This window comes from Phyllobates terribilis, unplaced genomic scaffold (genome assembly GCF_046119375.1).
Source record: "Phyllobates terribilis strain yellow unplaced genomic scaffold, ASM4611937v1 Scaffold_1__5_contigs__length_1240528914, whole genome shotgun sequence".
NCBI lineage: Eukaryota > Metazoa > Chordata > Amphibia > Anura > Dendrobatidae > Phyllobates > Phyllobates terribilis.
Window position 1 is genome coordinate 9,226,626 of NW_027362761.1, and position 17,012 is coordinate 9,243,637.

The following is a 17,012-nucleotide window of genomic DNA, read 5'->3' on the forward strand; positions in this document are numbered from 1 at the left end:
CAGAGCTGTGAGCTGCTGCATGATCAGCTCATTGGTTTTCTGTTGCTGCCGCTACGTGTGGACCAATTGCCTTAACAGCTCCTCCATTTTGTCCACGGGGTTGGGCTGAAAGGTGGCCGGCCGGATTAAGGTCATGCAGCTGCCGGTGGGGTATGCCTCAGTCACAATGCCCGCATTCTCCACCAAGCTGTAAGGCGGTGTTCACACCTTGCAGTAACTGAAGCAGTGACCCAAGCAAGTCCAACATAAACAGCTTTTATTTCAGCAACTCACGGGTTAACAGAAAATCCGGTTCGCAGCCGGGTTAACAGAAGTCCATACACAATGGTTGCCGTGGGCCATGGCCGTGCCGGGCCGCTCAAAGCCTGACGGGTGCAGAGCCTTCCCAGGCGTGGGTTCAGCTATACACAGTCCTGCCGAGTTTTCCTGCTATCCTCCTAGCAGGTCCCAACACTGAACAACACTAATCCTTAGTGCAGGTTTTTTAAAGGACCTGTGGCCACTGGAAAACCCGGGTTGGAGGAAGGAGGCCACCCCACTGCCTTCCTGTAGCCTCCTTCAAGAAATGAAGGCCCTGCCGGGTTTTACTAATCTGCCTTAGCCAGATAGCCTGACCAGGTCAATGCTCACCTTCATTCCTGCATTGCAGCCGCAGGTGAGTTTGTGACTGCAATGCTCTCCAATGGATTTAATAGGTCTCTGTACACATTCTGGGGATATATAACGTCCCTCGTATATGATCCCAGTCACTGCCTCACAATATATTAATATTGTGCCAAATTAATTTCACGTGAACTATCACATGATCTATCAAAGGGGATCATGTGACATGTCACGTGATACATCAGGTGTGTGGGGGGGGGCCGCGCCTTCTAAACTGCCCGGGGCCCTTGCTACTCTTAATCCACCACTGAATATATATTATATATATATATATAATATGTGTATATATATACTGTGTGTGTGTGTATATATATCACAGCCACGTAGAAATGCACGGGGTGGAACGCTGCATGAAGTAAAATCTTCTTTTATTCACATAAAGGTTAAAACATGGATGCGGGGGAGCGGGTCAACAGTCGGACAGTGTTTTAACCTTTATGTGAATAAAAGAAGATTTTACCTCATGCAGTGTGCCACCCCGTGCATTGCTACGTGGCTATGATTATTTGGACTTTACCTTTGGAAGTGCTGCACCTGCTAACGAGGGTAGCTGCTACTGACTTTGGAGCTCCACACTGAAAGATATGCTCTGCTAGTGGTGGTAATGGTTATTATCCTTTTGCACGTGGATATATATATATATATATATATATATATATTTATATATATATATATATATACAGTACAGACCAAAAGTTTGGACACACCTTCTCATTTAAAGATTTTTCTGTATTTTCATGACTATGAAAATTGTACATTCACGCTGAAGGCATCAAAACTATGAATTAACACATGTGGAATTATATACTTAGCAAAAAAGTGTGAAACAACTGAAAATATGTCTTATATTCTAGGTTCTTCAAAGTAGCCACCTTTTGCTTTGATGACTGCTTTGCACACTCTTGGCATAAGAGAAAAAGATAAGAGAAAAAAAAATTGTCCTTCACACCTTGGGCTATGTTCACATGTAGTGTTTTTGATGCATTTTTGCATATTCGCATTGCTTTCAACAGTGAAAAATACATTCACCAGTAAATGTAGTTGTAACATTTTATTTCCTTATCTGGGCATGTGATGTGTGAGACATGATCAGAGACATCCTGTTTCAGTTATGAAAGAGGGACTCTAAAAGTCACTTTTTTTTCAGGGCCATCAGGAGGCCCTTACTATTTGTAGAGGACCATCAGGCGGCCCTTACTATTGTTAGAGGACCAGCAGGTGGCCCTCACTTTTGTCAGAGGGCCATTTGGTGGCCTTCACTCAAATTTTAGAGGTCCAACAGCAGGCCCTGACAAAGCATTTTTAGAGGGCCAGCAGCCAGCTATGCTTTGCATAGCCGTATATTACTACTGCAATATTATGTATCCATCTGTGGTGGTCAAATTTTCTTTTTTGTATGTATTCTGTAAAGCTTAAAACTTGGAGTGTCAGCAAATGCCCTCCACTACTTTTAGAGGGCCAGCAGGCATCTTAGATGAGACCAAGATAGAGATTTTTGTTAAAGCACAGCATTCAACGGTTTACTATAAATGGAATGAGGCCCACAAAGAAAGGCACAGGGTGCCTTGACTGTGTGCAAGACATAATGAAATATGAATATTCCCAAAGGATTTTGGGTCGCAATATAGTGCCCAGTGTTAGAAAGCTGGGTTGGCATCCTAGGTCATGGGTCTTTCAGCAAGACAATGATTCCAAACATACTTCAAGAAGCTCCCAGAAATGGATAGAGACAAAGCACTGGAGAGTTCTGAAATAGTAATTCCAACTCGAGTAGCCTAAAGTCTCCAACCACTACTTACATTCAAAAACTACAGAGAACTGCGAATGGACACATTAAATAAGTTAATTTTGCCTGCTTTGATGAATTTCATGATGAGTACAGATCACCTTAAAAATCACAAATCTGTCAATGAGCGTATGAAAAAAAGCAATCAATATATGGACTGTGGAAGAGATGTATGTGACCAAAATGAACACTTATTTCCAGCAGATGATACCTAACACCTGTCTCTATGTTAAATGCAGCTAACAGTGGTATTAATAGGGAATAGAATGGTCTTTTTTTTCGGTTGCAGCAGCACGGACTATAAGGCAATAATCGCTGAATAGATGCCTGTAATATGCTATCCCTAATTGGATAGCTCACCATACACCAATTGTAGATAAGAGAGGTAATATTGTAGAATATAGAATAGATTTGAGCCGGCCCTTTAAAGAGTTTTTTTAGTACGTAGCAGTGCCAAGGATCAAGTGCAAGAGATGCCAAAAATTAGAAACAGGCACTCTAATAACTCTTTGAAGAGACATAGTGAAGGGCCTCAGACTAGTAATACGCATGAACTTAATGCATGGGAGGAGCTCTCTAAAAATTATTAATGCAGGCATCATAAACACCCTTAAAAAATTCATAGCGAGGGTAGCAAGATCACCCTGTTGATGTGGTGGTGGTGCTGGTGGTGGAGGAGGAGAAGAAGGAGGAGAGCGACACAAAAAAAGAAATCCTTATGCGTATACCCATGTTTGAGTGGGAAGGAGTGCATTGGAATACACCGAAAAAAAAAAGCCCACTAAATTTGTGTTTGTTTCACTGCTGTCATTCAGTGGTAAAGAATCCAAGCCTTGTTCATTTTGATGAGTCAACCTGTCAGCATTTTCAGTTGACAGGCGGATGCACCTATCAGTTACAATACCCCCGGCAGCAATAAAAACCCGCTCTGACAAAAGGTTAGCTGCAGGGCAGGTCAGGACCTCCAAGGCGTAGGGAGAAGTCCATGGAACAGAGGAATCACGAAGGACGCTGGTAAGGTTGGCAAGGTACTCCTTCAGCATCTTCCAAAACTTTTCTCTCCTTGACAGAGTACCCCGCGCATCAGGGCCTGGGATGTGGGAGGGTCTGAGAAAACTGTCCCAGACCTTTGATAGTGTTGCCCTGCCTTTGCTGCATCTGGTGTGTGTCTCCCTTGTGTTTACTCCTTCGTTGTCCAAGGAACTGTGACCTCTGCCATCAGCGTTGTCAGATGGGAATTTTTAAAATAATTAATCGACTAGGGCCTTCTGGTACTGCAACATTTTCGTAGACCTCTCTGCCATGGGGAGAGATGGAAAGTTCTTCTTGTAGCGTGGGTCTAGAACGGTGACCAACTAGTGATGAGCGAACACTAAAATGCTCGGGTGCTCGTTGCTCGGGTCGAGCAAATCGTAATGCTCGGGTGCTCGTCCCGAGTAACGAGCCCAATGTAAGTCAATGGGAAACTCGAGCATTTTTCTGGCTGCCCCCCCCGTCTCCGTCCCAGGTCACTGCTGGCAACAATGTTGTCAGAGTATTATGCCATTTTACGAACTGACAATAAAACATACAAAAATTAAGCCAAAATGGATTTTCCTGGGAAAAAAATGTTAAGGAATGTTCTTTCCAGGGTAATGACTTGTATATAAGGCAAAATAAATAACCAAAAACAAAAATGCTCCTCCACACCTTGGGCTATGTTCACACGTACCGTTTTTTATGCGTTTTTGCACTTTTGCATAGCTTTCAAGGGTGAAAAATACATTCACCAGTTAATGTAATTTTAACATTTTACTACCTTATCTGGCCATGTGGTGTGTGAGACATGATCAGACACATCCTGTTTCATTTATGAAGGAGGGTCTCTGAAAGTCATAAAACCTATTTTTACAAGGCCAGCAGTCATCTCTCACTATTGTTAGAGGGCCATCAGCCAGCTATGCTTTGTTGTTCCCATTATTAAGGAGTGGGTCTCCTATACTGTTATTGTATATGCAGTGACTGCAAGGGCTGCCAAAAACGTAGGGTGCACACCAATACCCCTTTGAAGAGACGTAGAGGAGGGCCTCAATTAAAAAAATGTTCCCATTATAAAGGAGTGGGTCTCCTATACTGTTATGTGACTTCAAGGGCTGCCAAAATTTTGGATGCACTCCTATACCCATTTGAAGAGAGATAGAGGAGAGCCTCAGTAAAAAATATTGTCCCATTATTAAGGAGTGGGTCTCCTATACTGGTAATGCCCATGCACTAAGTGTATGGGCTGAAAAACATTTACAATAAGTCCTATAACGAGAAGGAAGTACCACAAATTTTAATAAATAAATCCAAAATACCTCAGACTCAGAATAACAGCCAAAAAAGAAAAGGTATAAAGGAACAACACAATACCAATTATAGTTCATAAATTAATTTTTATTCCATTTAAACATCAGAAAACGAACAACAAGAAGGATTAAAAATTCTTTAAAAACATAATTAAAATACAGCTCGTGAGGGGGAGGGGGAAGAAATGGGGGATGCTCCCAATAATTATAGCGAGATGAATCTCCTCTAAAGATCTAAGCAGTAATAAATAATAAATAAATATGTATTTTATGCAAAGAAAACACTAGAAAAAATCAATACAAGTAAAGTGCATGTGCAATAAATATATAAATATATAAAGATAGATTATCAAGTGTATTATACTGCTACCAAAAATCGGATTTCTTAGGTATTTCAAGCTGCCTAAATAAATATCATAATTATATCCCAAGTGGGTAGCCACAGCTATACTTGAACATCCCAAGAGGATCACAATCATAAAAATGCAATTGGAGACATACCCCAAACCCCCTCACACCACTCCAACGCCGTTTCGCTCCTCGCTTCGTCAGGGAGTGTGTAAAACATTTACCCCTAGGAGGTATACATGAACATACTGTATAACATACAGAATGTTAGAGGTAGGCCTCTAAAAATATTTCCTACAGGCATCATAAACACTGTGACGATACAGCATAAAATCTTAATTATGCCATACATACTTTCTGATGGCAAGAGCAATATACCTTTATTTTTATATTGACTTTTTAACCTGTGTTCTTCAATAGTTGACTAACACAGACCAGTATTTGTATAACCCTGACTGTTGAATTCTAGTCATGTTTACTATGCTAATGACAAATTGTACTAGAAATCAGCTAGGTGTATTTACAAGAGCCCCCTGTGATACCAACTATGTAAATTGATTAGCCAAAACAATGAGACCTGAGTCCTGTGAGTGATGTCCCTTCCCCCCAACCTGTGATTGATGACATTACACAGATGCAAATATAAACAGGGATATCTGTAGTTCTGCAGACAGAATCAAGGAGGATCATAAAGATTTTACAAGGAGAATGAGAGACATCCTTCAGGAAAGTAGATGGATAGCTTGGAATCCAAAGAGACACAGATTTGGATTTTACATGATTCTAGCCTAAGGGTATCGGCCCTAACTGGAAAGATTCGGATCTGCTCCATTGACCATCAGAGAGACATGGATACATTATGGGGAGTCCAGTCCGCCGGTCATCTGGTCCCATGGAAACTCTCGGAGAGGCCCGGGTGGGAGTCTTGGGTCTCCTGGCCTTGTACCTCGATGGACTGCTATCTTCCTAAGCTTGCCGCTACCTTCTCTCTGTGGGGGCCCGCCAAAAGTGGGGGTCCACTGGTTGATTTAGTCAGCCCTGGAAGTCTCCAAAGTCGCAGCTGTTCTATCTCAGGCAGGTGGAGAAGGAAGGGTGAGACTGTGTAATGTTGTACCATCTTGGGTATTTGCTGGACTGTTCTGTGTGTTTATTGTCCACTTTGTGGTTCAAAGAAATAATGCCGCGCTGTTTTATCCTTGCCCTGTGTTGTCTGAGAAGCGTTACACCCATGGAAGACCCTGGGTCTTCACATTTTGGTGGCAACTGTGGGATACTGTTACGCTCGCGCCCGGACTGACTGGCATGAGCATGATTAGTGATCTCACTGTACCATGAACCGAGGAGTGCCTGGAGGGGCGTAACTAAGTATCAACCCGATCCGACCAACGTCGCACGGCGGCTTAGTCGACTCCGTGGACCAAGGAGGAACCGAGCAGAGGGACCAGGTGCGACTCCAGGTCAGGTCACAGTTGTTGACCCACACCGGGGAATGGAGGAACAGGCAGGTTAGACTGGCATACAGGCAGGTGGGTATTGGCAAGTACGGCTGGTATGCAGACAGGTGGGTACTGGCAAGTACGGCTGGTATGCAGACAGGTGGGCACTGGCAAGCATGGCTGGTATGCAGACAGGTGGGCACTGGCAAGCACGGCTGGTATGCAGACAGGTGGGCACTGGCAAGCACGACTGGTATTCAGACAGGTGGGCACTGGCAAGCACGACTGGAGTGCAGACTGGGAGGTACTAGCAGGTTGGAGCGCAGGCTGGATAGGGTCCAGTACAGACTGGAAGACAGGTACAGAGCCGCAGATGCGGTAGACAAGCAGAGTAAACTGCCGGAGCGGAGGACAAGGTAGAGCAGAGAGGAACTGCTGGTGCGGTGAGCAAGCAGAGCGGAGCGAAAACCGCAGGTGCGGTGGGCAAGGCAGAGCAAAGCGGAACCGCCGGAGCGGTGGACAAGGCGGAGCAGAGAGAAACCGCAGGTGCGGTGGACAAAGCAGAGCAGAGCGGAACCGCCGGAGCAGTGGGCAAGGCAGAGCAGAGAGAAGCCGCCGGAGCGGTGGGCAAGGCAGAGCAGAGAGAAGCCGCCAGAGCGGTGGGCAAGGCAGAGCAGAGAGAAGCCGCCGGAGCGGTGGGCAAGGCAGAGCAGAGAGAAGCCGCATAAGGGATAAAGCTCTTAACTAGTTATATTCACCTGTATCAAGTGGTCCACACTAACATAAAGGCTCCTGCTTCCTGCCCCGACGCGTACGTTTCGCCGTAGCTTCTTCGGGAGGCGTGTCAAGGTGGGGGGTGTGTGTGTTTAAATAGTACCGGTAACCAATGAGCAGGTGAGGGAGGGAGAGCGTTAAGTGACACGACCAAGGTGGATCGCTCGGCGCATGCGCAGGTAAAGCCGCTGCTCACAAAAGAGTCCCCCAAACCAGTGGTCACGTGCAGGATGACGCAATCATTCCGCCTACCATACGGAAGCGAGGCGTGAGCCGCACTCATAGACCACGGCTTGCAGGGCTTAGCATCTCGGCAACCCGGGCATGCGCACATCCAACAAGGTCAGAGCAGCGATAAAGGTAATGAGAGGAGTGTATAAAAGGACATTGAAAGAAAGGCACAGCTATATTGTCCACTATTAAATTTAAATAAGTGCTCAATCACTGCGCATAATAATAAATGGAAAGTGAATCTTAGGAAGGGAACCAGTATTGAAATGGGTTTCAAAGATAAATGTTAGACATAAATAATTAATTAAATAGTGCGAAAAAATATATATATCATATCCAAAATAAATATGAATATGAAAGTAAAAAAAGGGGAGAAAGAAAAATAAAGGAAGACAAGATGACAGTGAATATATGTGTAAAGTGATTGTGCAAAGGACGATGTCTTTGTGAATGAGTGAAAATTTAATTCGATTAATGCAATATGTAGGGCCGTACAGCGTCATGATTCTATTAATATTACTAGAATAATAGTCAAAAATCATCAAGGACTATAAAATCCATAAGTAAAGTGACCGTGCTTGTAAAATAATTCATAGTGTAAAGAGTGATGCATATATAAATGTGACAATTTAATTGAAATATATAGTGTATAAATATATACACATATAGTGCTAAACCATGATTCATATCAATATTATTAAATTAATTAACAAAATCACCAAAAAATATATAAAATCCATTAATAAGGTAACAGTGCTTATGAACAATTCATGCACCAATATAAAGTGCATATAAGTATAAAGTGACAGTGCAAGGAAAATTGCTTTCCTAGGATCAAAATCAGATAATTATATCAGATAATTTATATCAGAAATTACTGCGCAACGTGCAACAATTAATCCAATATAAGTATCATGATTCATAATTATAAATGGTGACAAAACTAAACGTGCATAGAAATAAGCATATTATTCATCATATTCGCCAATGTAGATAAGGGCTATGAAAGGATCAAAATTCAAACGCCTTCTTCATGATAAAGTCCTCTCCATTAGTGCTCCTTTAACTGTCACAAAGAAACGTCACAGCTCAATCTCCACCAGTATTCACGGAACATGGTACCATAACTAAAATAGACTAAAAGAATAAAAAATTAAAATCAAGCTTACAGACACAAAATACCCACCAAAATCTTGTTTCATAGTCTTGTATAGTCTATAGAAAGACCCCAAAACCAAAGCTCTCATTTAAGCCCTGGGGAGCCAAAGAACCCAAACGATATATCCATCTACTTTCACGTTTAGCTAGCTTTTTAGAAAGATCACCCCCTCTAGTGCCCATGGTAACTACATCAATGCCTCTAATTTTCAATAAATGAGGATTACAATTGTGATATCTCTTAAAATGTTTTGGTATTGTTTTAAGAAGGGATTCATTGGTATTTGTTTTAGCCTTCTCAATATCCAAATAGTGTTCACGTGTTCTTACCTTGAGCTCTCTGCTGGTAAGACCCACATAAATTTTATTGCAAGGACACTCCGCTATATAAATGACTCCTTTAGTCGTACAGGTGATATGATGTCGAATTTCGAAGGTCTTGGAGCCATCATGATTCTTGAAATTTTTTGTTTTAATTAAGTTGCCACAGGCTTTGCAAAGCCCACAAGGGAAGAATCCATACCTGTCCTTAGATTCTGTGTGGATCTTGGGTTCATAATGGCTGTGAACCAATATGTCCCTTAAATTACAAGATCGCTTAGCCACAATTGATGGTGAGTTTGGTAGAATGCGTTTTAGAATTGGATCCGTAGAAAGAACATCCCAATGTGTCTGAATGATGGTTCTAAATTTTTCCCATTGGGTATGATAATTAGTAATTAGACGCACTTGATTGTCACCATTCATTACCTTTTTACTGGGTTGGTTTTTGTATAGAAGAGAATTTCTAGAGGTCATCTGGGCTCGTTGATAGCCTTTCTTGACGATGCGATGGCTGTAGCCTCTTGCCTTAAACCGTTCTGACAGCTCACGTGCTTGTTGCTCAAATTGTTCATTGTTAGAACAAATCCTTTTGATACGTAAAAATTGTCCAACTGGGATACCATTAATGGTAGATTGTAAATGTGAGGAAGAAGCATGAAGTAAAGAATTTGTTGCGGTTTCTTTCCGAAACAATGTAGTGGACAAATATCCATCGGGATTTGTGGAGATCAAAATATCCAAAAACTCAGCAGTCCTGCCAAATTTGTATGTAAGTTTTATATTGTACTCATTGCAATTCAGACCATCCATGAACACTTTTAATTCTTGGCTAGAGCCTTCCCAGATGAACATAAGGTCATCAATGTAACGGAGCCAATTATGGATTTTATCAATGCCAGTTCTTGATCCTTGTTGTAGTATCTCACGTTCCCAGTAGCCCATAAATAGATTGGCATAAGATGGGGCACAGGATGCCCCCATGGCAGTCCCCTGTAACTGTAAAAAGTTTTTTTTATTAAAAGTGAATACATTATGTTTTAAAATGAATTCCAACAAAACAAGAATGAATTTTGCCACAGAAGGATCAATATTGCTAGACTGAAGAAACCAAGAGACTGCCATGAGGCCATCACTGTGCCTTATCGACGTGTATAACGCCTCTACATCTGCTGTTACAATTAGCATATTTTCATTAAGACATATATTATCAAGGCGGCGTAAAACCGTGGTGGTATCCTAAACAAAGGATGGCAGTTCAGAGACCAACGGTTTAAGGTAGTAGTCCACTATTTTACATATAGTCTCACACAGACTATCATTACCAGAGACTATTGGCCTTCCGGGAGGATCCACCGTATTCTTGTGTACTTTAGGGATCAGATATAATGTGGCCAATCTAGGGTTCAAATTTTTGTATATATCCAGCAGGTTTTTGGGGATGACGTGGTCTTCAAGGGCAGATGACAAAATTTCCAGAAGTTCAGAGTGAAATTTGGCAGTAGGATTAAAGGTCAGCTCTTTATAGCATTTACGATCACTCAAAAGTTTATTAGCTTGTTTTTCATACATTGAATTAGGCCACACCACAATATTCCCCCCTTTGTCAGCCATCTTGAAGACCACGTCATGCCATTCCATCATTTCATCAACTGCTTTCCTCTCTCTAAAACTAAGATTAGACTGGGATTTGGATGTAAGGGCCAATTTTTCAATATCACGTGAAACCAGCTTAGTGAAGGTTTCTACCGCTGGCACAAGCGAAAGTGTAGGAAACTTTTTAGATTGACCTACCAAATGTGTAGGGAAAGCATTCACTTCAGTGGAGCTTTCGTCTGCCAAAGATTGCAAAATAGCCAAGGCCTCCTGTTCTTCCATTGAAGGAAACATATCAAAAATGTCCGATTTATAATGAAATTTCTTCAAAATTAATTTGCGAGCAAATAAATGAATATCCTTTATTGCCGTAAAGGTATCTAAATGGAATGAAGGAGAGAAAGTTAGGCCCTTTTGCAGGACTGACATTTGAGTTTCAGTAATAACATGGGTGGATAAATTTATTACCTTCAAAGAGTCCTCACGATGATTTTGTTATAAGTTCTAGTATTATGTTTCCTCTTTTGCAATGGTCTGGTTCTGGGCCCTATTTCGGAATCAGTTCCTGAGCTCATGTCGTCTTGATATGAGGATAAGGATTGACTGGAAACACTCCTAAGTAAATCTTTCTTATTGTTATTTTTCCTCAATTGCCATCTAAAAGTTGTTCCACTTTGAAAGTCATTGATGTCCCGCTCATATTTTTTATGTTTATCCATGCTGATGTTTTTTTCCCATTTTTCGAAGTCCTTATCAAGACTACTTAGAGTCTCTTGGAACGCCTCAGCCGTCATCTCCTGTTGTATTTTCTTTTGAAAAATTTCAATTTCATCCTCAGTAGCTTTAATAGTTTGCTCATTTTTGTCTATTATAATTTGAATAAATTCTAAGGAACACATATTGGCCGCATCCACCCATTTCAATACTGGGTCCCTTCCTAAGATTCACTTTCCATTTATTATTATGCGCAGTGATTGAGCACTTATTTAAATTTAATAGTGGACAATATAGCTGTGCCTTTCTTTCAATGTCCTTTTATACACTCCTCTCATTACCTTTATCGCTGCTCTGACCTTGTTGGATGTGCGCATGCCCGGGTTGCTGAGATGCTAAGCCCTGCAAGCCGTGGTCTATGAGTGCGGCTCACGCCTCGCTTCCGTATGGTAGGCGGAACGATTGCGTCATCCTGCACGTGACCACTGGTTTGGGGACTCTTTTGTGAGAAGCGGCTTTACCTGCGCATGCGCCGAGCGATCCACCTTGGTCGTGTCACTTAACGCTCTCCCTCCCTCACCTGCTCATTGGTTACCGGTTCTATTTAAACACACACACCCCCCACCTTGACACGCCTCCCGAAGAAGCTACGGCGAAACGCGCGCGTCGGGGCAGGAAGCAGGAGCCTTTATGTTAGTGTGGACCACTTGATACAGGTGAATATAACTAGTTAAGAGCTTTATCCCTTATGTTAATTAAAGATTATAGCTGATACCTACTATTATTTCAGTGTCAGAGTCACTATTAAGCAGGAGGTGTTTATTTAATGATACTACTTATAGAGATAATTATGTGCTGGATTCATGTGTCTTTTATGACCTACAGCACTATTATCATCTGATGTGTCACTTTGACCATACCTCTTACTATATTAAGCTCTGACATAGTTTTGACTATAATGCAGTGTTAGGTATATCTGGGGTGTTTTTTGTCAGAATAATCAAGATGAAATGCCATGTTGTAATTTGCTTGTACCTACTTGATGTTTATTAAGATTCATTTTTTGAATACATGAATTAATTTTGAAATATTAAAATTATGGCAGCTGACAAGTGAAACACATTTTGTGTGTAAAAACCTTTACAGTTTCACCTTTTTGTCTCTGAATATAAAAAGGTTCAATTTTGTCTTCCTCTGTATTGGTACCTTTTCCTATTTTAATTATTTTTATCATGTTCAAAAATAAAATATTCATTTTAACATAATTTTGTTACTTCCATTCTTTTGCGTGGTGACTATTGTGCACCGTGTAAAAGATTGCAGTCTTGCATAGTGGGAGGTGGTGCACTATGCAAGCACGCCGGCAGGGATGTTACAGTACCCCCCCCCTTACGCCCCCTCTTCTTCAAGCCTGCAAGGGTCTTCTGCAGAGAATTTGGAGGCCAATCCTTCTCTTCAAGAGGATTACCTCTTCTGTATATTAGAGGAGACGAAACTGATCTCATCATCTTGGTGACTAGGATGCTTCCTCCTATCAAGCCATCCTCAGCAACAGATGAAGTGGGTGAAGTACCAGGAACAGCACACAGGAAAGTCTCTCTCCGTTTGTTATCAGGTAGCACCCTGGTGGATTCAGGAGACAACTGGAGGTCCTCCGCCTGATTGGAGGGGTGCAGAGACTCGGGGGTAACCACCACCTTGACGTACACTTTGCCAAGCTTACTGGTGAAGTGGGCGGCGTACCAGGTACCGGGTGTAGGAAAGTCTCTCTCCATTTGTTATTAGGTAGCACCCCGGAGGATTCAGGAGACAACTGGAGGTCCTCTGCCTGGTTGGAGGGGTGCAGAGACTCGGGGGTACTCACTGCTTCAAAGTACACTTTGCCAAGCTTACTGGATGAAGTGGGCGGCGTACCAGGTACCGGGTGTAGGAAAGTCTCTCTCCATTTGTTATTAGGTAGCACCCCGGAGGATTCAGGAGACAACTGGAGGTCCTCTGCCTGGTTGGAGGGGTGCAGAGACTCGGGGGTACTCACTGCTTCAAAGTACACTTTGCCAGGCTTACTGGATGAAGTGGGCGAAGTACCAGGTACAGGGTGTAGGAAAGTCTCTCTCCATTTGTTATTTGGTAGCACCCCTGAGGATTCAGGAGACAACAGGAGGTCCTCCGCCTGGTTGGAGGGGTGCAGAGACTCGGGGGTAATCACTGCTTCGAAGTACACTTTGCCAGGCTTACAGGATGAAGTGGGCGAAGTACCAGGTACAGGGTGTAGGAAAGTCTCTCTCCATTTGTTATTAGGTAGCACCCTGGAGGATTCAGGAGACAACAGGAGGTCCTCCGCCTGGTTGGAGGGGTGCAGAGACTAAGGGGTAAACACCGCCTTGATGGACGTAAGACCAGATTTATTAGAGACGGAGGGTCCTTGATTTAGGACCATCTTCAAACTGGTTTCAGAGATGACATGTCTGTAAGGCGGGATGGTATCTGAAGCCAGATCATTGGTACAATCGTTGAGACTGTGTGGGGACATCGCCTCCGCTTCTCCTCCTTCGGAGACTTTAGCGCACAGCGAGTCAGCGACTAGCAGATCTGGTGAAGAAGAAGAAACTGCTGACTGTCCTGAAGATATGGGGACTGGACACCCCTTGTACCTTAGCAGTCCCCCAGGATACCCCATGCAGGATCTCCAGACCTGAGCGGGCACAAGATCTCTCGGATCCGGATGACCTGTGGGTAAGCCAGTCAGCACCTGGAATGTGTTATGCACACGCCCGGACTGACTGGCGTGTGCGTGATTAGTGATCCCACTGTGCCATGAACCGGAGAGTGCCTGGAGGGGCGTAACAAAGTATCAACCCGATCTGACCCAGGTCGCACGACCGCTACGACGTCGTGCACCAGGGAGGAACCGAGCAGAGGGACCAGGTGCTACTCCTGGTCAGACCCCAGACACGGCTGTTGACCCACACCGGGGAATACAGGAACTGCCAGGTTAGGCTGGCACACTGACAGGCGGGTGTAGGCAGGCTCGACTGGTATGCAGACAGGGAGGTACTGGCAGGCACGGCTGGAGTGCAGACAGGGAGTCACTAGCGGGTTGGAGCGCAGGCTGGATAGGGTCCAGTACAGACTGGGACTCAGGAACAGAACCACAGATGCGGTAGACAAGCAGAGCAGAGAGACACCGCCGGAGCGGTGAGCAAGCAGAGCAGGGCGAAACCGCGAGTGCGGTGAGCAAAGGCAGAGCAGAGGGAAGACCGCTGGAGCAGTAAGCAAGGCAGAGCAGGCAGGAGCCGCCGCAGCGGTGAGCAAGACATAGCAGGCAGGAGCCGCCGGAGCGGTGAGCAAGACAGAGCAGGCAGGATCCGCCGGAGCCGTGAGCAAAGCAGAGCAGGCAGGAGCCGCCGGAGCGGTGAGCAAGACAGAGCAGGCAGGAGCCGCCGGAGCGGTGAGCAAGACAGAGCAGGCAGGAGCCGCCGGAGTGGTGAGCAAGACAGAGCAGGCTGGAGCCGCCGGAGTGGTGAGCAAGACAGAGCAGGCAGGAGCCGCCGGAGCGGTGAGCAAGACAGAGTAGGCAGGAGCCGCCGGAGCGGTGAGCAAGACAGAGCAGGCTGGAGCCGCCGAAGCGGTGAGCAAGACAGAGCAGGCTGGAGCCGCCGGAGCGGTGAGCAAGACAGAGCAGGCAGGAGCCGCCGGAGCGGTAAGCAAGACAGAGCAGGCAGGAGCCACCGGAACCGTGAGCAAAGCAGAGCAGGCAGGAGCCGCCGGAGCGGTGAGCAAGACAGAGCAGGCAGGAGCCGCCGGAGTGGTGAGCAAGACAGAGCAGGCAGGAGCCGCCAGACCGGTGAGCAAGACAGAGCATGCAGGAGCCACCGGAGCGGTGAGCAAGACAGAGCAGGCAGGAGCCGCCGGAGCGGTGAGCAAGACAGAGCAGGAAGGAGCCGCCGGAGCAGTGAGCAAGACAGACCAGGCAGGAGCTGCCGGAGCGGTGAGCAAGACAGAGTGGACAGGAACCGCCGGAGCGGTAAAACAGAGCGGGCAGGAGCCGCCGGAGTGGTGAGCAAGACAGATCGGACGGAACCGGGCTCTGTTCACACGGAACAGACTGGAAGGGAAAGGCAGAACCAGATACACACAAGGTACTTGCAATGAAGTATCGAGTGGACTCTAAACTCACAAACGGAAGTACAGCGACAACGAGTAGGAGTTAGGTGCAGGTTCAGACTCTGCAGAAAAAGGGAAGATACGGACATCGAGCAGAACAGGTAACAGGCTAAGAGAGTGGAAATACAGCCTCCAGGAAGGCGGACAGGCAGAAAAACAGAACGGGACCTGGCAGATCAGAGGCTAGGAGCTCTCTGAGGGTAAGAGTTGCTCAGGCATCAGCTCCAAGGTGGAGTTGGTTAAAATATCAAGTGACAGACAGCAATAGGCTGGGAACGCATTAGGGGTGTGCCCACGGCAGCTTCAAGAAACAGGAAGTGACCGGGCTGCCGCCCTAAGCAGTGAGAACAGAGACAAACAGACAGCATGAAAAGAAGCCAGGCTAGCAGACTGGACTGAAGATCAAGTTTGCGATCTTGCATAGTGGGAGATGGTGCACTATCCAAGCCCGCCGCCAGGTATGTTACAGAATGTGAACTTCTTCATGTGTAATGCTCCAATCTGGAGCTTAATTTGTACAGACATATTTTGACTGTTTCTGAGTAGGGCTAGTCCTTCTGCTGACAATGCCCAAACCGGCTTCTGGAGTTGTCGGACGGGAATCAGACATCGACTCTTCAAGGCTTTAAGCCTGAAACTTCTGGTTAATCCGAGGCCTTAACTTGCCATGGAGACAGTCATGGTCATCTGTGGAGAGGAAACACTAACGCCAAGGGCAGCCTCTCCTACAGGCCTAATGTCTTGGGATTCTCCAACCTTCGCTGGACAAAGACCATCAGGGGGTCCCAGACCACCGCAGCGGGACCGCAATCCGATTTTGTGACTGAGTTCTGGCTTCTGCTTTGCCTGACGAGCATAGTCATCCTTCATGGATTCTGTGCGGAAAGCAGCCTCTACAGGCTGGGGAACAGTAGGTCTTTGGGAGGACAGAACCTGGCGTGACGGTTTACCTCTACACCTTGCACGTCTGGACTGCCTCTTGAGGTTGGGAAGAGAAGTATTCTGTGGAGCATAGTCATCCTGTGTGGATTCTGGATGGGCAGCAGTCTCTTCGGGCTAGAGGACTGGTAGGCTACCTACACACATTACCCATTGGGGCTGCTCTGGGATATTGGGAAGGGAAGCTTTAGCAGAGGCTTCAGGGTTAGGGTCATCGAAGACCATTAGAAAGGCCACCAGGAAGGCCTGCAGGTCAAAGATGATAGGATCCCATGCTTCCCATAGGGGGGTGATCCATTTCAAGGCATCACCCGCTAGGTAGGACATCATGAATGCTACTTTAACCTGATCAGCAGGAAAATAGTGAGCATAGAACTTGAAATGCAGCATGCATTGCTCCACAAATGCACGGCTTCGTTTTGGATCCCCATAGTACTGTGGTGGATCCGCAGGAACGAGTGCTGATAGATCCATTTGGGCTGGTGCATAAATCGCCTGGGCCATAGCTTGAGAAAAAATTTTTTCTTGGTGCACGTATTTGCCAGACAAGTATTC